Genomic DNA, 24,606 nt, shown 5'->3' with positions numbered 1-24,606 from the left:
ATTTATTCCAGACAAGGAATTATCATAAGATACATTGTAACTTCACTAACTAGATAAAGAAAAGGAGAGTAGGTGTCCATTTATTAAATAATAGTAGTGATGGAAAATAATACCATATCTCACGTCCATTGTCTTTTTTTACCCTTCTGATGATTTCGTTAGCACCTATTCCTTTTGTCAGATCTCAGTTCAATTATCACTTCCTCAGGGGGACACCTTCAAACACCTTGACTTGGTCAATTCCCCTCCCTATCCTGCTCCCCCCATCTCCATGATAATAAGTTTTCACAGCACCATGTCTCCTTTCTTGTAAGAGTTAGCAAAACTGAAACTCTGCATGTATTTGTGCATTTCTTTGATAAATGTCTATCTTTCCACAAAACAGTGAGCTGCCCAAGGACACAGGCTATGGCTGGCTTTGCTCTCCATTGAGTCATCAGCCCCCAGCACAGTGCCTGGCATGTAGGAGGAACTCAGTGTGTACTTATTTATTGAATTATGAATGAATGACCAGGTGAGGCAACTGGGTGCCATATTACAAAGCAGTTAACAGACTCAGGAAACCCAGTTAGCTAACTCAAGATAACGTAGCCATTTAATAACAGAGCTAGGTGGGACTCAACTTCATATCCTACTTTCTTTTTCCAATGCATCTTATCACAAAAACTATAAACCAAAGCACAATGACTCACATCAATATAACAAAAAGTGGTAAGTAACAAATCAAATTTGTTTTCTAAACAGGGTAGTAAAATAAAGGAAGTGTTCTTTGCTGGATGAGTGTTTATTTGCAAAACAAAGTGCAACACCATTCAACCAAATGAAAATAATTCCTCAGAAAATCAATACTTATTTTTTAAAAGAGAGAAGAAATGACTATTTTTTATAAGGAAAGTTTGCATCTGTTGAAACCAAATGTAAAAAGCAGATACTTCCAAAAAATAGGTAGATCATTTAAATAAGAACAAGGATTTTGATTTTTTTTCTGTTCTTTGAACAATAATACATATTTAGTTATGATCACTGATAGAGCATCTAACAGAGGAGAAAATCATCACCCAGAAAGGAAAATTAAATTGCATGAAGTGTGTGCAATATTAGTTTGCTTATATTAGTTGGCTTATATTAGTTTGCTAATTTTCTTGGGCTGCCACAACAAATATCATTGAGGGGTGGCTTAAACAGAAATTTATTTTCTCACAGTTCTGGAGGCTGGAAGTTCAAGATCAAAGTGTCAGCGGGGTTTGTTTCTTCTGAACCTCTCTCCTTGGTTTGCAGATGACCATCTTCTTCCTGTGTCTTTATATGGTCCTTCCTCTGTGTCTGTGTCAAAGACAGAGAGAAACTTGAAAATAGCAAAATTGACTCATCATGTACCAGGAAGTCTCAATAAGATTAACAGCTGACTCCTTGAAGCTATGAGAGCCAGAAGGCAGTGGGATGACATATTCAAACAGCTAAAAGAAAAAGAAAAAGAATTAAAAGAAAATACTATGAGCAATTGTATACCAAAAACAATTAGATAACCCAGATGAAGTGGACATATTCCTAAAAAGACACAAGCTACCAAAATCCTTACTGTAACTTTTAAGGCCCTTTATGTACTTGTCCTTACAAAGCAGCCTCACCTATCATCGTGGCCCCTTTAATTGACCATGTCTCAATTACCCTGGCTCTCATTCACTTCTAGCATCAGGGAGTACACAGTGTCTTACTCCTTTAACTTGTTAATTGTTCCCTTCTATCTTTGAGGACTCAGTTTCAATGCTATTTCCACACAGACACTTTCTTGAACCTCTTATGTTAAGTAATGACTCACTGCTAACTGCTTTACCAAAGAAAATTTCTTTCACAATACCTTTCCCTCCAATACTTAGTAGGTTAGTTGGTAGGCTTTTAATCTAGTTTCCAGTCAGTTCCAAGTTCCTGTAACCATGTCCAAAGTTCTTTCCTAGATAAAATGCTCAAGGCATGATTTAGGTTTTTGCTCCTGAGTACCCAGTGCAATCTCTCTCAAATTAATAGCAGATATCTTGAGGCCAGTTGAAATCAAAGACTTGGGTGGGAAAGCCACAAACCCTTAATCTGATCTTTACTCCAGAGCTGTGTCTAAATTAGCCACTGTTACTCAAAACCTCTTTAAATCTCATCTATTATGGTTTGGGGTCTTGAAGCAGGATTTTTTAAAGGATCAACGATTTGAGAGTATCAGTATTTCCTGACTGTTGGACAACTGTCCAGTTATTTATTTACCTTTATTGTTCTAGTACCATCTTGGTGAAAGGTAGAAGTGAAAACCAATTTACGTGATCATTCTGAATCTTTCCAACTATATCCCCCAGAACAGAGTTTCTCAGCTCATCATCACTGACATTTTAGGGCAAATAATTATTTATTGCAAAGGTTCATCCTAAACATAATTAGATGTTTAGCAGTATCCACCAGTAGCAACACACTCATTCCCAGTTGTGACAAATCAAGGTATCTCTAGACATTGTCAAATGTCCCCTGGGGTGTAAAATCGCCCCTGACTGAGAACTGAAACTACAAGCTCAATAGGTCTATCTTCTGCTTTCAAGTCATGACAAGCAACACCTTACCAAACATTTGCTCAAATTTACAGCATGGACCTCCATTTTCCCCAACTCCTGGAGTTCCCTGGCTGCCAAACACATTACTGAAAGGCCAATGTCACCTATGTTAAATATTTGTTATATAGATAGCACCACATTTTAAATTTATGTAGAATTATAATGGCAGAATTAGTTTCTGTATCAGTTACCATAATTCTACCATCTAAGAATAAACAAATATCAACATTACTACAGTTAAACCAAATATAAATTCATTTCTCACATGTAACAGTCCAGTTCTGGTATTTGGTGGGTGACCTGTTTTTACTCATCCTTGTTATATCCTCTCATTGTACCAGTACTTTTTCTTCATGCCATTTGTCACAATTATAGTAAATAATTATTTGAGCAATAATTGGCTTATTATCCATTATGCCTCAGGGTACACCCCACAAAAACTGCAACTACATCTATCTTGCTCAATGCCATGTCATCAGAACCTGGCGACATTCTTGGAATTTAGTACTTTCTCAATGAATATTTATTAAAGAAATGAATAAAAATAAATGATAGAAATGACCCTTGATTTGGATATAGCCTCGTATGTCTTTACAATTACAAATTATTCTTTGCCAAGCACAGATCCAAGCAGTGGTCAACCAGAGATCATGACTGGCTGTCCTAGCAGAACAGCAGAAGATCCTAATGAGGAAAAGTAAGGATGGGAATGCAAAAGAGCAAACATTAGAATTCAGTGCAATAGCTTAGAGCTTTCTCTCCTGACGTTATCATCTCATGCTCACCCTGCCTAATCAGAGCACTTCTGCTGGCTCTGCTCTCCTCCCTAGGAGGTGGAGGGAAAGAGTTATGTCGTCTCTGGAGCCCGACTTTTACTTATCGTTTTGGCTCCTGAGACTCCTTCTGTCTGCTTGTGATGGTTAATTTTATGTATCAACTTGGCTGAGCCACAGTGCCCAGATATGTAATCCAACTTTATTCCAGATGTTTCTGCAATAGTGTTTTTGGATGAGATGAACATTTAAATTGATGGACATGTGGGTGGGCCTCACCAAATCAGTTGAAGACCTAAATAAAACAAAAGTCTGACCACTTCTGAGTGAGTGGAAATTCTGCAGCAGATAGCCTTCAGACTTGAACTGCAACATTGGCTCTTCTTTGGATCTCCAGCCTGCCATCCTGGCCTGCATATTTTGGACTGACCACCTTCCATATTCATATGAGCCAATTTCTTAAAATCAGTCTCTTTCTCTCCCTCTCTCTCACCTTAATACACACTTCATGTACATGTGTTTATTCCAGACTTCACTCTAAATAACAGCATTCCCCTTATGCTTTACATCATTATATACTTTCAAACAGTTGCATTAAGTTGCGTTCATGTCTGAAATGAAAAGAAGTCTTTAAACCTGTAGGAATTAGATGCCATTTATTTCTTTATTTATTTTACTTGGTTTTAAGCCACTGGAGGGAAAATACTGTATTATATCCATCTCTGCATCCGTAGCACCCAGCCTATAATAGAAGTTGTTTTTAAGTGTAATGAATTAAATAAATGAATGAATGACTCAATAGTTACCTGCTAAAATATAGGGCTTTATCATAAACCAAGATAAACCTTGGTGTGACCCCAAATCCATCACCTTTATCCACTTTCTCACATTTTTTATTACTTGCAGTATGTTGTACTCAGTGGTTATAGAGAAGTCTGTGAATACATTCCCTGAGGAACAAACTCAGCCAGTCAAACATATAGGTTCTGAGCTTTTTTATTTTTCCCCTGCAGTAACACTGTAGAGAGCCAAATGGTAAATACCATATAGAGTTTACCAGCATGGGCTAATCTGAGTTCAAGTTCCAACCCTGCCACTTACTTATTAGTCATGTGACCTTTCAAGCCTCAGCTTCTTCATCTGTAAAATGGGGGCAATAATAATACCTACATCATAATGTTGTCGTGTGGATTCAATGAGATCAAGCATAGAAGGCATTCATCAAAATGCCTGCCCATAGCAAGAGTGCAACAAACATTAAATATTAATAGCTGTTATGGTATCCCAGAAAGGTGTCAAGGTCTACATCGGGACATTGGCCCCAACAGTCTTTCATCAAAAGAGAAGCTAAGAATAAAATTTGCATTGTAATGGTGAGTCAGAGGAAGAAATTGAGGAAGCTGAGGGACCTGAGAGAAGCAGGCAAGTGGAAGGTAGTCAAAAAAGTTCTGAAAATAGAGTGTTGTTGTCTAAGGGATCTAACATTTATTTAAAGGTGCCCTAGTTTGAGCAAACCATTTTATCTACAGACCACAGTAGATGGACAGCGACAGTGCCCTAACTACTTCTAAAGCGTAACTGGGATGGCTGGGCCCAGAGATATCATGTGCTAATGTCAATGCCAGAGCCTACACATCTCCAGAAAAATGCTTCCTCCTGTCCATGTACAGGCTCAGTGTCTGATAAAACTGTTCATGATACAAACTTCATTTCATCGACTCATTATTACACACCTGTATCCATCAGGGTCACAGCAGAAAAGACATGACCTACTCACATTGGGAAAATTAAGTGAGTTTAATAAAAGGATTCTTGCCAGAGTTGTGGAGAGCCTATAATGACACCACATGGGACATGCACTACCCAAGGCAAGTGACAGAGCATCACCATCACCACCCCCTGACCTGAAGGAGCAAGGTAAGGGAGCCATGAGGCGACCTGGAGAGAGGAGAGAGCAGGATGGAGAGGGACAACTATCAGAGCTATCGCCTTTACTTTAAGGGAACACCCAGCCAAAGGATGTAATGGGAACCAGAGTGAGGAAAACCTGATCTCACTCTGCTTCCTGCTATTTGTCTCCTGCTAATGCCCCAGCCAAACCCAACCAGAAGCCAGGGGATGAGGGAGCCCCCGGTCAGCTCCGGGGTTCAGAGCAGGGTAGGAAAGCATACAGCGTCAATCTGGAGGGGCCATCACCAGGTATTCAGCACATCACCCCACCTCTTAAACCCCTGGCATTGCCTCCGAAGGGACTAACTTCCTGTGGCTGCTCCAGGGTAAAGCCAACACAGTCTGTCTTCTTCAATAGTCTCATTCACCTTACAGACCTGTACACCCAACTCCCCACAACCAGGGTGAAATCCTTCAGCATCTGGTGTGATGCTGTTCAGGCTTTTCTTTCCAAGTACTTTCTTGTGTACTCATAAGAATAGAGCACCAGTGAGCCCATCCCTCCAGGCCTTAGGACAAACTCTGACATGTCAGAATTGGCTGGACATGTACATGCTAAGACCTCCACGCTGCGACCTCCACGACACAGTAAAATATGGTAACATGTACTTGGCACTAAACAACGACTGATTACAATGGAATCCTTCTTTGATGCGTTAGACACGTCAGGATTCTGCAGGGCCTCAAGTCAGGATTCTGAACGTCAATAGTCATTGCACAAAGCTGAACAAAATATAATGCTGTTTTTTTTACAGGGTTGATTATTTACATCCTGGATAAATAGCACTCCACTACATGTTTCATGTTAGCAGCTCCTGAAGTTATTATAAAAACAGTTATTTGATAGTTTTGTAAACCAGCCTTGAAATTCCTAGTTCTCAATGCTGGCCAGAACCCAAAATGGAAACTGAGAACAAAGAAAAGAAACTTTTCATAAGTCAGAATGTGGCGGCATCAGAAATCATGAGAGAGGTTAAAAAACATTTTCAGACTCGTTTTACGACTCCTGTTCGCCCAGTTAATTTATGTCACCACCCAGATGTACCTTCACTGAGCTTTGAAGTTCACTTTCCTAAATGAACACAATTCTAAACTTCATGAAGAATGTTAAGTGTGCCCCCTCCCCACTATTAAACTGAATTAAAATTTTACACCCTGTTGGAAATCCTAAAGTCAAGTCTGAAGAATTGCCTAGAAGCCATCAATTACCAGATAATACTCAAACCAAAGAAAAGATGTGTATTTCTAGATGAATAGAAAAACTCACAGGGTGGTCTAATGCTAAACTATTTTCTTGGGACCATCATGGAGTTGATGTCTCTTGGGTGGCAGGTCTGGCACTGGGCAAAATGCTGAAGCTGTTTGCAGTCACATGTACTCCAATTGCTTTTGTAACTTCTGTCGAGCTTCCAGGGCCACCTCATCCAGGTCTCCTGATCACCCAATTCTCTTCTGATTTAAACATCACAAGGCAGGAAGTGTTCCTTATTTGGCTGGATATGAAAGCTTAAATACTTCCTATCTTCCTTCTTAGATAATATGCTAAAAAGTATTTGGTGTTTTTATTCCAACATGTGGCATTAAGGAGAATCAACCATGATGAAAAAGGCTGGACGCGGAGTTGGGAGATTTAAGTTCTTGTTTCGATCTTGCCACTAACAGCTATCATGACCTTGGCATAATTACTTTATCTCTCTGGGTCTCAGTTTCCTCTTTTGTAACATGAAGGTGTTGAATGACGTCAGTGACTTCCATGCTTTTTTTTTTTTTTTTTTGCTTTTTTTTTTTTGTCTTTGTTCTGACATGGAAGCTCAATATGTGAAGCAGAAAAAGGCAGAGCTGCTCTGGTTTGAAGGGAAGGTGATTTCTACCATCCTCTGAACTTGACCATCACACTTCCCCATCCTTAAATTCACCTGGCATTCAAAGTATGATCTTTGGTCTGTGCATGTGGCTCGTGATCTTATAACAAAGCAGAACTCAAGGCCCCACCCATAAGATCTACCAAATCACCTTGCCTAGAGATGGGGTGCAGGAATCTTCATGTAAACAAGCAAGTTAGGTGAATCTCAGTTCAAACACAAAATTTGATTTGAAAAGCACTGGGCCAGATATTTCTGAAGTCTTTTTCTACTCCAACACTCGAATACTGGTTATTAATATTTGGGACTTACAAATCCCTTTGAAATCTGATGAAAGCAATGAATCTTCTCTTTGAGGAAAGTACAAACACACTCATGTGCACATGTACATGCATGGACACATACATGAACTGTCCTTAGAATTTCAGCAAATTTAAATACCCAGTTAGTTATGTAACCCCTATCATCCATCGATGGATACTCTTTGGGTCCATAGTTAAAACCCCTATGAGATCTACGATCTAATAGTGATATTATTATATTTCAGGGTGAGTGTGATGATTCATTAGAGAAGGAGCCCGTCTGGGATGAAATTAAAGTCCGGTGGCTGCTGATATTGCACTAAACCAAAGGTTGCCTCAACTTATGACCTCTAACCCAGTTTCCAATGTGTTCAAAGTATTTGCCACATCCTTTTGTTTTTTGTTTTTGCTTTTTTAATTGCCAGTTTACTTTCATCCTGACTTTTCCTCAAATACTTACTTTACTACAGGAATGAGGATGAAATGACTGACCTCCAGCAAACCAGCTAACACATTCCCAAGATTCTTGCTATAAGGACTGTTCAGTTCCCAACTGGTTCATGTCTCAATTGTATGCAGACATTCCTGCCCGTGGAATAAGAGGATCGTGTCTTCCAAAAGGAATGGCATGGCCACCTCACTGCTGGAAGCCCAGGCATTCTTTTCAGAGGACCAAGGAATAAGCTTGGAACTCATTTTCAATCTGCCCAAAAATAAAACTGTGTGGTGACGCCAAGCACCTTTTTAAGGGCTGCTCTATAAATATTCATGGACCTGAAAAGGGGCAGGATGGTCCTGTCCCCAAAGCCTCCCTTCATTTTTCACAATGCCACTTAGATGTGCCGTGTGGAGTAGGAACTCTTGCATACAACGCAGGCAAGGTTCTGTGCCACCTCTGTGATTGCTTTATGCCTTTTTGTTTTTAAAACTTTCTCTTGCAAGTTGAGTGATTTGGGCTTTCATTCTGCTATTGGCCTGGCAGCAAAAGCCCCTCTCCGAGTCGGCTTCCCCACCTACGTCCTCCCAGTCAATAGGGAACCACTTAAGGACACGAACGGTAACTAATTTGAAGTTTGCTTTTCATCCCAGCGCTAATAGGAGAGGAGGAATGTGTTTGTGTTTGCAAGTTTTCCATGTGGGTTAAGTAAAGATTGTTTGCTCAAGTTTGATGTTTGGAAGAGAAAGGAAAAACAAGGCCTGTGTCTCATCTTGTCTTTTGGAGGTAGGCAGGAAAGCCATTGTTCCCAGGGCAGCTGAAACTTGTGGGCTGAGAAACCACTGGAGTCTCTTTTCTGAGGTTTCTGAAAAATTTCCCCACAGACTTATCATTGTCAGCCACCGTGGCGGGATGTTTTGTTTTGCCTTTCAGTCCTTATTTATTACCAAAGCAAAAGGCCGTGACAGTTGAGAATGGAAAGAGTGGCAAGACAGAGTGAAACGTAAGAATAAAACATTGATATAAACGAGAAGCTGCTAAAAAGGGAAAGGAGTCCCTTCTCCTCTAAAAGCTCAAAGGATCTTTCATCATCCCGCAAGGCTGGACCAAAAGCAAACTGATTTTTAAAGGTAAACGGATAAGAAGTGACTCATCCAGAACTCCAGGGTGGATTCCCACCCCCTTCCACAAAGAAAATGTTGCCTTAAATCCTTTGAAGGTAAAACAAGGCCCAGAACAATAGGGAGAAATAGGTTTGAAGGTAAAAGTTAGGGTACATAATATTGAAGCAGAAGTTAGAAGGACGCACAAAATATAATTTCATCTTTCATAATCTCAAGAACAAAAATACCAGCAGAGTGGTTTCCCCCACCCCACAACCCGACTCCTTGGCTGAGCCATGGCCAAAGTAAGAATGCTGCTACCGATCAGGGACTTATTGGGGATTCTGAGTTTTTGATCTTGGTTTATATGCTTAGTAGAATATACAGCATCTTTAATGTTTCTTTCTCCTGACACTAAACTTTTCACGACAAGTCAGCAGGCTTTCTTCTGAATGCCCTAATTGTGTCTCATTAATAAAAAATGGCAATATAGAGATGAAACATCTCAATGTCTTATCAACCAAACGATAAGACTCCTAAGTCTTCAATGAGATCTACGAGTACATGCACTTCAGTAATCTGACCCTTGCTTCACATCTGGATATTTTGCCCCTTGAACTTTTTGTTCCAACAATTTCAGAAACTTCCATTTCCTCCAAATCAATGTGTTCTTTTGGGTTTTCCTATGATAGTCTATCTCAATGGGCAACCCTCTCTCCTTACTCATTCTTTTCCCTCTCCCTAATCCTACTTATGGATCAACACCTAACTCAGGTGTCATCCAGACTAAGAAGCAATTCTTAACACTCCAAACCACTCCCACATGTGTGGGGTGAGGCACCTGGGCATGACATCCTCAGCAAAATTACCGTTATTTTGTTGAAACAATCTATTTTTGTGTTTCTCTCCTCTACTAAATCATGTGTTCCTCAAGGGCAGAGAAGATGTCTTATTTATGGCAGTATCCTCATTGCCAAGCAAAAAGTAGACCATTAATTGAATGTAATCGAAGAAAGGAAGAGTAGTGTGGAATGGAGGGAAAAGCATTACATGTAAATTACAAAGTCATGCTAGGCAAGCCTATCTTGCCTCCTCAACTCACCAGCTGAAGCTGACTTTATTGCAGACATCTCTAGTCTTCCCTTGTTGCCAGCATAATTCCTGGTTAGTCTCACGGCACAATCCATGTAGCCTGGCTCTTCATGCTCCACGTCAATTGAACTCCAATTCTCACAGTCTCTGCTCTCAGTCTGTTAATCGGAACAAACTCATTCTCCAATCTCCCCACCCACCTAGTAACAGCCATCAGCTGACATCTAGGATGGTATTGACCCAGGATCGGATGCACCCCCACTCCCCTCCCCTCCCAGTCCGTTATTCCTGCCACAATTATTCTAGATGATGGTCTTAAATTTGAATTTCCTATAACAAGAATGAAAGAAATCTGTATATGGTGATTTCATTATTTGACTGAGTCTTATTCATCTCTCTGTTTTAAGAACCCAACATACTGTCTAAAACATAGGCCACACTTGATGACTAGAAATTAATCAATTAAGTATAAATTCTATGGTCCCTTTCAAGCCTATGATTAGATGTTTTGTAGCAGAGAGAGATAACGACCTACCAAATGTGGCTTCACCCTTCATAATGTCAAGTTGTTGCTGGGAAGAGTCTTCTTGGCTGGAGACTACATTTCCCAGCACCCTTTGCATCTGTTGTGGCCATGTAGCCAGTTTTTTACCAATGAAATGAAACTAGAAGAAATGTATGACTGTTCTGATGAAAGGCTTTAAAGAAGTGTTTATAATTTCTCCATGTTCTTTATTCCTGCTGGTTCAATGCAGATGACAAATGGGCTCTAGAAAAAAAAAAAAAAAAACGCTGGCAAACTCTTTCTGTAAAAGGATAGATAGCAAATATTTTGTGCTTCATTGCCATATGACCTCTTTTACAAATACTCCACTCTGCCTTTATAGTGCAAAAGCAGCCATGGATAACACATAAATATACATCTGAAGCTGTGTTCCAATAAAACTTTACTTACAAAAACAAGTAAAGGTCCATAGATAGCCTACAGGACATAATTTGCCAACCACTGTCTTAGAGGATCCAGAGCATGAGATGCAGGAAGGCTGAGTCCCTGCATCTCACCTGGAGAAAAACCAACAGCACAGACCAGGATCACCAGTCTCAGCTTATTACCTGAGTATAATAATTAACGTCTATTTTATTAGGTCACTGAAATTTTAGGGCTTATTTATTAAATCAGTTAGTATTGCCTTTACTAACATATGATCCTAGTACAGAATAAAAGACTTGTGAATTAAATATGTAAAATTAAAAGACCCACCAAGATGAGCATAAGGCAGAGCCAAAAGATTTTCTTCTCCTGCTCGCCAGTTTCCTGATCCACTCTGGCCCCTGGAATCATTTATTCTTTCTCATGTTTTTCTTCCTACTCTCCTGGCTGCCATCTCATAGCTGAATAGATAGTCAAATCAAAAAGAGGTAAAACCTGATAGTTTTTTTTAACTCCATAGGTCTGTTTCAATACAGCACTGGGTTATACTTAACTCAGAACATACCTATTATTTCTTTAATCTTAGTAGCAAGATGCCATAGATAACCTGCTAAAGGAAAAGAGCCACTATGTGCCACACACAAATGCATTGCTGCATTCTCTGTGTCCAAAGCTGTTTGGGGATCTATGGGGAGAGTGAAAGGTCTAGCCCCTTCTTCTGTGTTACTGTACATTAGAGGGTCGTAAGGCAACACAGCTTGAACCTAACATGTCCGAGTGTAGTAACATGTTACTACATGTTAAATAAAATTCTTATTTCACTTCTAATTACAAAGTTAGCTCAGCCTCAGCATCAAACATGTGTCCAAAGTTTGGAGGGGTGGTTGGGGAGGGTGGAAAAATGGTCGGGGGAGGGGGATGAAGCGGTTGACACTTTTGCTAGGAACAAGTTCAAGACCCAGGCTCACTGTAAATTCATAATCACTCCCGCCCTCTGACAACTAAAGAATTGTAAGTGGGTATATCTTAGCATGCTTTCAGTTGTAAGTAGTAGCAAATTCAGAATCCAAATCAACCAGATGTAAACAACAAAGGGGGTTTATTGTATTATTTAAGTGAGGTAAGTTAAGATGGGGTTTAGGAATGGTTTGATCAGGGCTCTGGTTCTAGTTCCTTACAATTCACTGGTCTCTGTTCCCCTACATATGGTAGCTGTATCCAAATGTCTTCCGTTGTGATGATAGCAGTTCCAGACATTACAACTGCACATCTCACCATTCAAAGTCAAAGAGGGGTCTTATCCTTTCTCCAATCATAGATAAAGTAATCCCATGTTCTGACTAACCTGGTCAGGGAGATGGCTTGTGTTCATTGGCATAGACCTGTGGTTATTGCCAGGCCTTGATACAATTGCTGTGTGAAAGGGGATGAGAGAACACTGATTGTTTTTTGTTAATTAGGGCCCACCCACTCTGCACACTGAGCATGTAATAGCAGAAGGGTGGAGTGGCTCTGCCGAGGCAATCACAACATCCAGCACACTTGGGGGGTCAACACCGGTCCCCTCTCCTTGAGGGGACATGCATGTCCAAGGGCATGCTTCAAGTCTTTACGTAGGTGGATTTCATGCGACTATACCCCACTACTTGTCAGATCCTGCTTTGCTGCCTTGTGAGTAAGAAACCATCCCTGTTTCGTGGCTGAAGGAATTGAAAATCAGGGTTGAATCGTCCTCCTAATGTGCTGCAGCTAATACGTGGTACCGACACAACTCCATGTGACTCGATCCCATTTATTATGCCCCACCACGGTGTCTCCCACCCTGATAAAAAGATAGATGTTATCGCCCCAGCCTGGCCGACCATGTTAGGAGAGATCCCCTCCGAGCAGTGCGTGTGGCTCTGCTCTCTGACATTTAACATTTGCTATAAATAGAGCATCTAGAGTTTGAGTCTGGAAAAAATGCATTCTGGGTCCTTGTAATCATCTCAGTGTCTAAGCACCATCCTTGCATTGAACAGAAAGTATGTGTATGTGAGAGCACACTTGTGTGTATGTTCTACTTTCAAGGGTTCTTAAAATCTTAACAGTAGGAGGCCTGCGTGGTTCTCTTTAATTGTGAAAAAAACTCCATGATGTGGCACATGTCTAGCTAGAAATACTCCAGTGTGTCCCATAAAATCATCCTGGGGTTGAGACACAGCTCTGACACCTGCCTATCTAACCTGTCATTTCCAAATTAGTGCCCAGACATACACAAACTTAACACACAGCCCTTGGAGAAGGCACTTCAAACCTTCTCCAGTTTTTCACTTCATCATTGTCAATGGTCTGGGCAGTTACAGGTATGTTCAGAATATTAAGTACTGTACTGGGCTAAGAGCAAGAGGTGAAGGTAGCTAATCCCAAATTTACTACTCAGTTTGCCTACTTCACAGCCATCGTTAGGCAGATTATTTACCTCCCAAAACCTCCATTTTTCTTATCTGTAAAATTGGAATAACACATATTCCATACGGTTGTCACGAACACAATGTCTGGCATATTGAAAACATTCACACACATTTACTTCTACAGCTATAATAATAAATGTTAATGTTTACTTGTGTTATTATTATTATTAGAATTAGCCTTTTACTCAAATGACTTAATTTATTTTATTTCCTTACTGTTGGACAGTAATTGCATATAATTTCTATCTGTTTAACATACTACCTTTGGGAATCTAAGCTTTAATTTATATAAAGGTCTATTTTCCTCTTTTCATATAAAAGGAAAATAAACAGATACAAAACATATTTTTTAATATCTTGCCTATTTACTTTATGATTTATGCTATCCAGCACTGTACATAAAGTTTTTTTTTCCTTTTTTTCCATTTCTTTTTTTGTTAGCTAAAGTAGCAGATCTTCTTACAATTTCCTTTAGTAATTACGTTTGGTGCTTACCAAGTCTAAGCAACTAAGACACAGGCCCTGTAAAGAAAATATCATTTCTACACAGTCAATAGACCCAGGTTTCAATGGGCTTAACCTGAAGCTCTGCTCTGCCCAGCACTTCAGTGTTACATCCCAAGGGCCTTGGAGCTAATGAAACATGTTGCAATCCTAATATCTACTTAAGCAAATTGAATATGGCCATCCAGAAAAATTACCCCGTTGTCATAGTAACTCTTCTACTGCTTAGGTCAAGAAGAATGGAATAAAATAAAATAAAATAAAATAAAATACTGACAGCAAATTCTACAACCTGAAATAAAGTTGTGGGAGGTATGAGGCAGAGGCAAAGACAAATGAGGGATTTATTTCAATATGGAAGAAAACACCTGAAATGCAATGAGCTCCCCGTAATATACTCTCACTTAGCATGTTGAGACATAAGGTTGGGGGTGTCTCAAAAATAGATTCACAGCATGCAAAACATGGAAGAGCTCTTCAGAAATCTAATTTGAGCCCCTCATTTTACAAATAAAGAAACTTAAGCCCAGAGAGGTAAAACAACTTATGCTAGTTAGCATACCCAGTTATTGGCCCATGCTGAAGATGAAACACGGTCTTCTACTTTCCTGCCCAACTTTCTTATCATTCTATCCCTAGAATCTAAGGACATGAAGAAACCATCTAAAAGATCTTTCGGAGTTTTTTCTATTATTTTAATTGATTTTTTGAAAAAATTATAAGGGATTGATTCAGTATAGAGGAGGAAGATAGGTTAGTCCTAAATGGGTTCCAGGACTGGCCAGTTATTGAAAGTTTGGAAAGATCTCATTCATCACACATTAGTTACACACTATGTATTAGGTACTGGGCTGGCTCCCTGAAATCAGAGATGATGTGGTCAACTGACTTAGGCCACTCACAGTTCTTATAAAATTAGAACATCTTTCTGTTTACACTGAGAGCCAAGACTCTAAAAAATCTCCATCTCCGAGGGATTTAGTCCTCACTTTACAAGCCTTAGAACATATGGAAAAGTTATGGTACTAACAAGCAACAGACGCAGCCTGTTTTTAATTCTATGATGCTTTCAATACTGAGAAAGAGTAGAGATTGCAAAACAAGTGCAAGAGAGGCATTTTAATATTATCATCAATGAAAAGGTGACTATTAGCTGGTCAAAATTAGGAGGCCCAGCTAGTGCATAGCTTGAACCAGTAACATAGAAAATAACTTTTCTACACGTATGATATTGATAATATGTGTAGGCAGGTTAACATCACTGTACCATGTCCATCTGGGCCGAATGCCAACCCAACTGATTTGTCAGACCAGAACCAGGTGCTTCAGTTTTATCCCTTAATGGTGTCCCTTGCCTTACTGATTGAAATTTTCCTTGGCTAGAAAGAATCCTTGGATTCCAATTGATTTCAGAAGAAATAAATTTTGGTACCCCATTTCAGACCAGCTTTCCCCAAGACCAGGAGCAAGCTGATGATTATCCAGAATTGCCCCTTTAAGACTTAAAATCTTGCAGGACTTCCAAGAGCGGAGAGAGAGCCTATTTGTTGACGGTCATGAAGGGAAGTGACTAAAGAACAAGGAGACCCCATAGAGACATGGAAACATCAGTCTGCATCAAGTGAAAATATGGTCCTGCTATGGTACTTCGTAATAGATTCCTTTTCTCTAATCAGACTGTCAGGGCAAAAATTGTGCCTGATAAATGTTCCTTGGACAGACAGGTAGCTAGAAAAGAACAGAGCCATGGTTACAAGTGATAGTGTTGATAAATTCTAAATCTAACTGATGGGTAAAAGTCAGTCAGTCACTTCCTGAATCAATGTTTGTTGGGGAGCTACTATATACCGGATTTGTTCTAGGTGTTAAAGTTACAGCAGTAAAAATGACAAGGTCTTGTTCCACATGGATCTTATATTCTACAGACAGGAGACATAAAATAAACACTGAATAAAAGGAAAATTCATGTGGGAATAAATGCTATGAAGAAAACAAAGGCAGAGTGAGGAGGTATAAGATGATCCAGCTAGAGGCAGTAACATAAGTAATTAAAGATGGCCTCTTTGTGACAATTGAGTGACAACTAAGCAGAGATGTCCAGGCAGAGGAAGAGCCCTAAGGATGGAATAACCTTAGAGTGTTTGCAAGACAGAAAGACAATCATTGTATGAATGAGCAAAGAAGGCCAGGGAAAGAGTATTTGGCGATGAGGTTAGGGATTAGGCAGAGACAAACTACTTATCCTTTTAGGGAACATGGTAAGAAATTTGAATATTTTGTAATGAACTGGGAAGCTTTGGGAGAGTTTTGAAGAGGTGAGTTAGGTGATCTGATTTACATTTGAAAACATCACTCTGACTGTTTCATGAAGAATAGGCTGAGGACAACTAGAGTTGGGCAAGGGAGAAATACAGAGAAGGGTTTATGATAATCCAGGAAGGACATGATATTGTCAGGGACTGGGAAGTGACATTTAATGGATAAGCAGTGGTCAGAGGAAGACTCAACAGGACTTGTTGATATATTGGATATGAAGCAAAGAGATAATTCAAAGGCTTTTCTTGTTTTTCTACAGTGAGGTACTAAACAAATGATGGCCCCATTTCTGAGATGGGAAAGAGTGGTGAAGATTTTTTGAAGATGGAAATCGAGACTTCTTTATTAGAAGCATTAAGTTTAAGAAATGTGTTGAACCTAAGAGGAGAGACCATGTAGGTGGATGGATATATGTCTGGAGCTCAGGGGAATAGCAGGATGTAAAGGCAGAGATCTGGAAGTCAGAAACATACATGTTGATTGGTTGGTCGTGGCTGCTGGAGTATTGTGCTAAGTATTCTAAAGTAAAGTCTGAACTCGGTGGGAAAGAACACTGAGTTTGGATAGTAAGTCAGGTACCAGTAAACCCTTTGATTCTGGCAGTCTGAACATAGCAGAAGAGATTACAGGTCATAGTTGCTACTAGGAAGTCATATAGCAATACAATAATCCCAGAAAAGATGTTTTATCCAACAAGATATAAATGAGGACCTCAGTTTAGGCTGTGCTTCAGTATTGAAAGGGGAATGGGTAACAGGACAGAGTATTAATGATAATAGCTACCATTCACTGAGTGCTTATTTGTACCATATATGTCATTATTCCATTGACTCTTTATGACTAACTTAAAAAGTAGGTATTATTTATTAAATGAGGATTTCAGCAGCCAAGTTTATGGAGCAAGTAAGTGATGACATTGAAATTCAAACTCAAGTTTGTTTAACATCAAAGTTCATGATCATTTCATTATATCAAAGGAAGAGCATTCTAGGTGAAGAAAAGCAACAGGAAACTATGGCTTATGTTTAGGGGTCTGTTAACCTTCCTGCCTTGAATGCTTTTTAAGGAAGATGGTCTGGGAAGATGGTCTATCGCTTTCATCCAGTTCTCAAATAGATCTTGCCACCTCCAAAATACTCACCATCAAAGCTTTCATGCTGGAAAATCATCAAGAGGGCTATGGAATACCTCCCATATGCCTGAATCCCCAGGTAGGAAATCCCACGTTAGAGTCTTTCTAATTCCTTCAAATACTCCAATTATCCCCTTTTCAGGAAGAGCCACAGCCACCCAACTTTCCACCAGGCCCAGCCCTGATTTTTTATACCAGAAGCCACGTGACTAGCTTTAGCAGCCACTGGGAATGGCCCTTCCAGTTGTTCTGCTGTAATTAATGCAGGTCAAACCCCAAGTCTGACGGAGCAGCACAAACTGAATTGCAGAGCCCAGAACCACCCCATCTTTAGGAAAGCTCCCCAGTGACTGATGACCACTCCACACTGACCAGAGAAAGAAAGAATTAGTGTGTGTTACACGGCAGCAGCTTGCAAATGGAAGTTGCTCCATGGCTATTGAAACATTTGAATTGGCTCAGAATCAAATGTGCATACAGAATCCTGTCCCCAACAGATACACACACTTGTACATCCTGATGATAGTCATTTGGGTTCACTATTCAGCCTTTGCCACGCTGCACTGGCTCTGCTGCTTGACAGAGATCACACAGACTCGGCTTGAGTAGATTATTCTCAGTTTAGTGCTTCCCCAAAAAAAGGTGAGACTCCACTAGAAGACCCGGTGAAGAGGCTGTAAACTATTGGCCTGTGGGACATGTTTGGCCCGCAGATTTATTTTATTTAGCCCATAATTTTAAAAAAACTCTTGCATTGTCTTTAACATGTTGAAATCAGGAAATATTAAAAATCCAGATTTCTAAAGACGTTTTTAAGAATCTGGAGATATGACAATAATGGGCATATTTTTACACAGCAAAAATCAGTTTAAGACTAATTATACTGCCCCCTTCAGACATAGCGTAGATTTTCCACTTTGCCACAGCCCCACCCAAAATCGTATTCTATCCAAATCATTTCACAAATTTGTATTAACTGAATGGCCCCTGAACACACTGGAGTTTGCGATCCCTAATCTAGATACCATAAATGATCAAGGCAGTATAATGTAGTACTTAGGAGTATAAGCTATGGAATCAGACCTACCTGGGTTTAAATCTTTACCATCTACTGGCTGGATGAGATAAGTTACTTAATTCCCAAGATCCTCAATTTCCCTGTCAGTAAAATGTTGATAATACCTATCTTTTAGGGTTTCTGAGTAAGGATAACATTAGGTTTTGCTTAGCACAATGCTCAGTATGTCGTTACTTGGTAATAATAGAGGTGTAGTAAATTACTTTTCATAATAAGTAAATTACTTTTCCTCCCTGTAGAAGGATCATAGTTCCCCCCCACCCCACCACCTGCCATTGAAGTCAGGCTTAGTCACATAATTGGTTTGGGCCAATAAAGTGTGAGCAGAAGTGATGTGTGTCACTTTCAGTGGTCCATGAACTACTTTTGGTGCTCCACTGCAAATAATGATACCCCAAATAGTAGCCCACCCAATGCCTGAGTCCTGGAATGAATTCAAGGACAATGTGGAGGAGAGCCCCCAGCTGACTCTTGACAGACATGGAGAGTGAGTGAGATGTAAACCATTTTTACTTTAAGCCAGCCCATCGAGATTTCAGAGGTGTTTGTTACCACAGTGTAACCTAGACCATCCTGACTGACATGGTAGTGGTAGTTATTATTTTTATCACTTTCATCATCAAATTATAACTGTTGCTAAAAATAATTGCCTTTGCAAGGTTTCCCTTTCCTTTATCTCCAGGGCTCCTGGTGAAGAGACCAGGAAATGTAGAATTTCTGCTCTGTTCTTTGTGGTCAGCTGCTCTTCCCCATCCCTATTCCATCACCCACTCTGAACTTACCTCGGTGGCTTCTCACAGACCCCAACACTCCCAGGGATCACAGGGCTTTGGGAAAAGGGAAAAACAAATCCTTCCTCTTTATACTAGAGCTGTCTCTCCCCTTTCTACATAAGAGGAACCACAGTTTTATTCATATTTCGCAAAGATACATAAAGAAAAATGCCAGTTATTTTTATATTGAATTTCATCTTTCTCCAAAGTGCCTACCCTTTTTGGGTAGTAGGAGAAAATTATCCTTAGTTGAATTCAAGAAACTTAGTCTAATTCAATGATATAAAGTAGAAGTTGGAAAACCAGGTCCTATAAGCCCACCAACTATTTGTGTAAATAAAGTTTTATTGGAACACAGTCATGCTCATTCATTTACATATTGGCTATGGCTGCTTTCGTGCTACAAGGAGCGGAGGTGATTAGTTGCAACAGAGAGCATATAGCTCACAAATTCTATAACATTTGCTATATAGATCTTTGTAGAAAAAGCTTGTTGATTCCTAATAAAAATGTCCCCTTTAAATAAATGATCAGTCCCGTTGGGATGAAATTCTTAGTCTTCCAGATTCTTCGTCCGCATTCAACTCCTCTCCAAAACAGTATCTGGGTTTTAAAGGGTATGTTGTCTCTGTAATTTCGCAGTAAAAGGAGAGGGGGAGAGACTAGGATCTCAAATGCATGTGGTAACCTCTGGATTCTTGCCCATATCTACTGTACAGTGGATGATATGGATTGCTCTCCAAACTAAGGGCCAAGGACTGATCTCATTCTTGAGTGTCCTGTTCACATTTGATGCCAAAGTTTAAAAGTGGTGAAACTCACGATCCATTCTCCTTTCGCTGGTTAAGGTGTGGCATCTTTCCCTCTGACTTGACTACAAATGCTGCTGCAGACTCCATCGAGGGCCAGCTATAATTCCCAGGAAGTCCTCAACTACAGAACCACATTTTGTTTTGTTTTTGTTTGTTTTTTTAAAGCCAGGAATCCCCTCTGGAAAATTCCCAGACAAAATCTCAAGTAACCTCCAATTCCTATCTCAGGTACATGTGGGAAATTCTGGGTCCTGATGAAGCTTTATGGGAAATAAGGATGGTTTGAGAAAGCTACACTCAGGCCTTCCCTCTGCTTAACCATACTGTGATGCCAAGCTTCAAGTGGGGTAGACAACCTATAAGGAAATCACCTTCCAGCACCCTAAGAAGAAAACGGAGCAGAAATCTGTCAGGCTTCAGCATTCCCTCCTAGCCATCTAACATTCTTCCTTTCTTTGATATTTTATTCTAAAGGTGGGAGAATAGGACATACGGCTGACCATCTGCTGCTTTTACTTCTTTCTCCCTTCATTCTCCCCATATCCCTCCAGCTGACGTGAGTATTTCTACCTTATTCTTCCTATATATTCAGGATATCTATAAAACACTATCATCAAGCCTAACAGTCCAGGCTGTTAATACATCAGAAAGCAAGATGGGAGAAATGTGAGGATAAAAGACATTTAATGTATTAGTTTTTCTCAACAAACTCCAGCATGAGACTATTCTATTGTTGAAGTTTGAAAACCCCTAATTGGAATGTCAGAAGCTGAATATTTTCTTTCTTTTCATTACTGATGAAATATGTAATAGATATAGCTCTTGAGCGTACTGGGGAGAAAGTCATATACACTGAAAAGCAAAATAGAAGAGCATATTAAAAGCACTAAAAAAATAATGCTCACATTACATATGCACAGGATCAAATCCACTTGAAGGGATGAGGCATCCATGAAAAATGCATAAGAAATTAAATATGGAAACACTTCTACCAATGCAAAGGGGTCACCTGCAAGCCTCCTCTTAATTCAGGTTGTTGGATCCACACCCTTCCTCCACCTCCCCAGATGTGAAGGAGGGATTTTACAAGGTAAGATCTTTTTTCATTCAAGTAAATGGGTATTTCTTAGTCCACGCTGTGCCCTCTCTTAAAATGAAATGGTTAGATTCGAAGCTGATTGAGGTCACTCTTGACACTGAAATCAAGTGCAGAGTGAGGCCATGTAGCCTAGTAAGAGGGCAGTGTCCATGGTCTTCCAGCCCTGTATTCAAATCCTGTCTCTGCCAGTGAGTCATGGTGGGTCACCATTCACAGCTACTACCTGGGTTTCTGGATCACGGGCCTCTGCTCCTAAGGGATTAGGACCTCATCATGGTATTTGATTATTTCCTCCCAACCAGACCACAGTGGTTTCCATTATGGGCTTGCCACTGGCAAAAAATAGCAATCCCAACCACCTGCCCTATAAACAAAAATATATGTATTACTTTTAACTAAAAGGACAATTGCTCTACCCAGAATACCACATGCATCAGCAAAGCAGGAGTCCGCTATGGCAGACTATCAGGATCTCATCGAACGCCCTTCTCTTCTTACCTTTCCCATGTGATGGTGAAGGTCTAGTCCCAGTTCCTGGACTTGAGCCATGCAAGGAACTCAGAGACTGAAGCTTTTGGGGGCCCCTGTATTTATAGTTCTTGATCCCTAAACTCCCCAACATGTCTTTCTTTGTGATCATTTCATAATTTCTCCAAAATGTGAAGCCACACCTTAAAATAGTATGTGGTTACTTATTTAGTGGTCTAAGAATTAAATTTGTCAAGTGTTGTCAAGTTGGGAAGAGAGAGTGATGTTAACTCCCACCAGAATTCATGCAATGGGGAGAATCTGAGATTGGCCACAATTTCGACTGCCCTCAGATCTTGGCATGGACGTTGAAAGACCAGTATCATCTAAAAAGTAAAGAGAACTAAAGGTAAAATATGTCTAGTTTTTTAGCTATTGCTGAAGCATTCCTAATATTTCTTTAGGTTGGAAATCACACAACTTCTATAGTTAGTTACAAAGACCTTTGTTTCTTTATTAGGGAAAAAAAAAGGTGGAAGTGTCATATAGAAGTTATAATAACAATGTGTGTGTGTGTGTGTGTGTGTGTGTGTGTGTGTGTGTGTGTGTTCACTAGATGTCTGAAACACTCCTCAAGGACTATTACCATTTGTGACCTTGGATACAGACTTTCCCACTTTACCTGGCAGAAGAGGAAAAGAATAGGCTGAGGGGAACATCAGTGATACTGGGGAAGGGCCCAACAGCAGGGCAGGATTAACTGGGTGTGCTTGAAACCAGCAGACAACAGAACAGGTATGAATCTGAAGCAAGGGAGAAAGCCAGAGGTCATATGAGAGGTGGAATCACATATACCAGGTTTCATTTACTACTCATACCAACCCTGCGAGTTGGGAATAGACAAGTTAAATAACTTGCCCATGGTCACATGGCAGAGTCAAGATGAAAAACCAATCAGACTCCAGAAACTGTGCTCTCCACCACTCTGATTTTTCCCTCCATGTCCTAGAATATGGAATTAAAAAATAAAAAAAATAAAAAAAAGGATGAGAGAAAAATAAGAAGTAGCTAAAATCCAAAAAAGTTAAGGAATGGAGTAAGAAAGTGGTTAAGGTAAGACAGTGCAGAATGGAGGCCGTGCACAATATCTGGCATCTATGAGTGTGCTTTGCTTGCGGGGACCTTGCTGTCTCATGAAGAATTTGAAATGCATCAATAATTGGATGTTAGGTATTTCATGGATTGTTAGTCCAAGAACTATTGCTTTTAGTGAAAGGGCTCTGGGAAGTAGGTGATGCTTACATAAATGGATGAATCTCTAAACAATGGAAATACCTAGACCAATAAGGGCATTTCAGTGAGGTCAGTATGAGAGGAAAGGACAAATAGAGTCAGGAAGGAGAGTTGAGGGATTTTGAGGAATTGTCATTTCTTAGATAGTCACTAAGATAGCTGCTCAATTTTTCTGGATACAGAGATAGATAATTTAACAAATTACTGTTGAGTGCCTCTGTCAGATCCTTGAGAATAAGAATTTAGAAGAAAATGTAATAAGAAATAATTGTCTCTGCACTCAAAGGGCTTGTAATCCAGTGAGAGGCATATATTCATAGAGAAAGCATCTGAATTCACTTTTCTTTTAAAAGGGGACATGTGGAAGAACGTTCAGAGTGTGTAGTGTGTCATTGTCTCTCTTTTGGGTACTGATTGAAATTAAGCTCCTCTCACCCCAACACATACCCTGATACTACAGTTTCCATGGGGAATGGTAATTTATGTCGTGTGATAAGATGTCATTAGATTTAAGAATCTTAGTGCATGAAGCAAACATGAATATTTACCTCCACTGGAGCCACCAGAAGTTTTCTGAGGGTTAGAAAGCTCAAAGAAAGTGAAGAACATTTTCCTCTACTTTGTTACCATTTGTCCTTTCTCTGAACTCTAAAACACACTGCAGTTCTTTATCATAGAGCCTGCTAACTGTTCCCCAGTTGTCATCTTGGTGTCCTTCATCCCCAAACTAGGTTATAAAATTGTAAAGAGCAGAGATTGAGTCTTCACCTTCCCCTGTACTACCTGCGATGCCCAGCTCATCATCAAATACTGAAGCCGTGCCTGCTACTGGCTCCCTTGAACTGAGGTAGGTGGGAAAGTCCAGAGAGATAAGAGAGAGGTTAAAAGGTATTTGATGAGGAAAGATTAGGGTAGGTCTCGCAGTTTGAGTGATACAGCTTCATGTTTTGGAGAGACCTGAATTTTCAGGAAGAGGTCCACAGACTGCACAAATCAGAGACAAAGTTAAAGGCAGCCTAGAGGGTCAGGGGACTGGCTGAGCCTCAGTGTCATGTTTACATCATTATGTACTGGCACACAAAGAGTATGTTGGTCTTCCCTTAGTGGTGTTTCACTGTAGAAACGATTAACCCAGGAAGGACACAAACCAAGAAATTCAAGTGTTCACTAAATACTGGCTGACCCCCACAGGTGTCTAGCAGGGCACGGATCATGTGCCCATAAAGGTCTCTGGTGGTCACAAAGGGCAGCAAAAGCCACAAGCCTTGTCCTAAGGAAAGCTGTAGATTTATGGTGGCTCAAATAGCCCCCGGATATTCATCTGTGTTTCCCTCTGTCTTTCATTCACTCATTTATCAGAGTTTTACAGCATATTATTGAAAGTCTGCTTTGTACCAGGATCAATCATTATGCCATGTGACTACATAACATAAAGGGAAAAAGGGCAGAGTCCAAAGGAGAGAAACTATTGCTATATTTGGGCTCATTTCTCAACAAGCTTCTTTTCATACTTATATGTACCTTTTCCTTTATACTGAGCATCCCAGCACAATCTCTTCATTAAGCCTGGCTTGTGCCTGAGTTTTTCTCTAACTAAAGACTGCAAAGATTCTGGTTTGAGGGCTTCCCTTGGCTTTC

At 40.0% G+C, this 24,606-nt stretch overlaps 1 long non-coding RNA gene across 1 annotated transcript in view; it reads right to left on the bottom strand.

The window, feature by feature from the left end:
* Positions 1 to 248: 248 nt before the first annotated feature.
* Positions 249 to 24,606, bottom strand: part of LOC141572455 (uncharacterized) — a 93,606-nt gene continuing 69,248 nt past the window's right edge. Inside the window, exon 3 of the long non-coding RNA XR_012497808.2 lies at positions 249 to 1,323. This is a non-coding gene — a long non-coding RNA (uncharacterized LOC141572455). The remainder of the gene's footprint in view (positions 1,324 to 24,606) is intronic.

Source organism: Rhinolophus sinicus, chromosome 14, assembly GCF_057876585.1.
Source record: "Rhinolophus sinicus isolate RSI-liver-muscle chromosome 14, RSI-T2T, whole genome shotgun sequence".
Classification (NCBI taxonomy): domain Eukaryota; kingdom Metazoa; phylum Chordata; class Mammalia; order Chiroptera; family Rhinolophidae; genus Rhinolophus; species Rhinolophus sinicus.
This window is presented reverse-complemented; position numbering and strand designations above follow the sequence as displayed.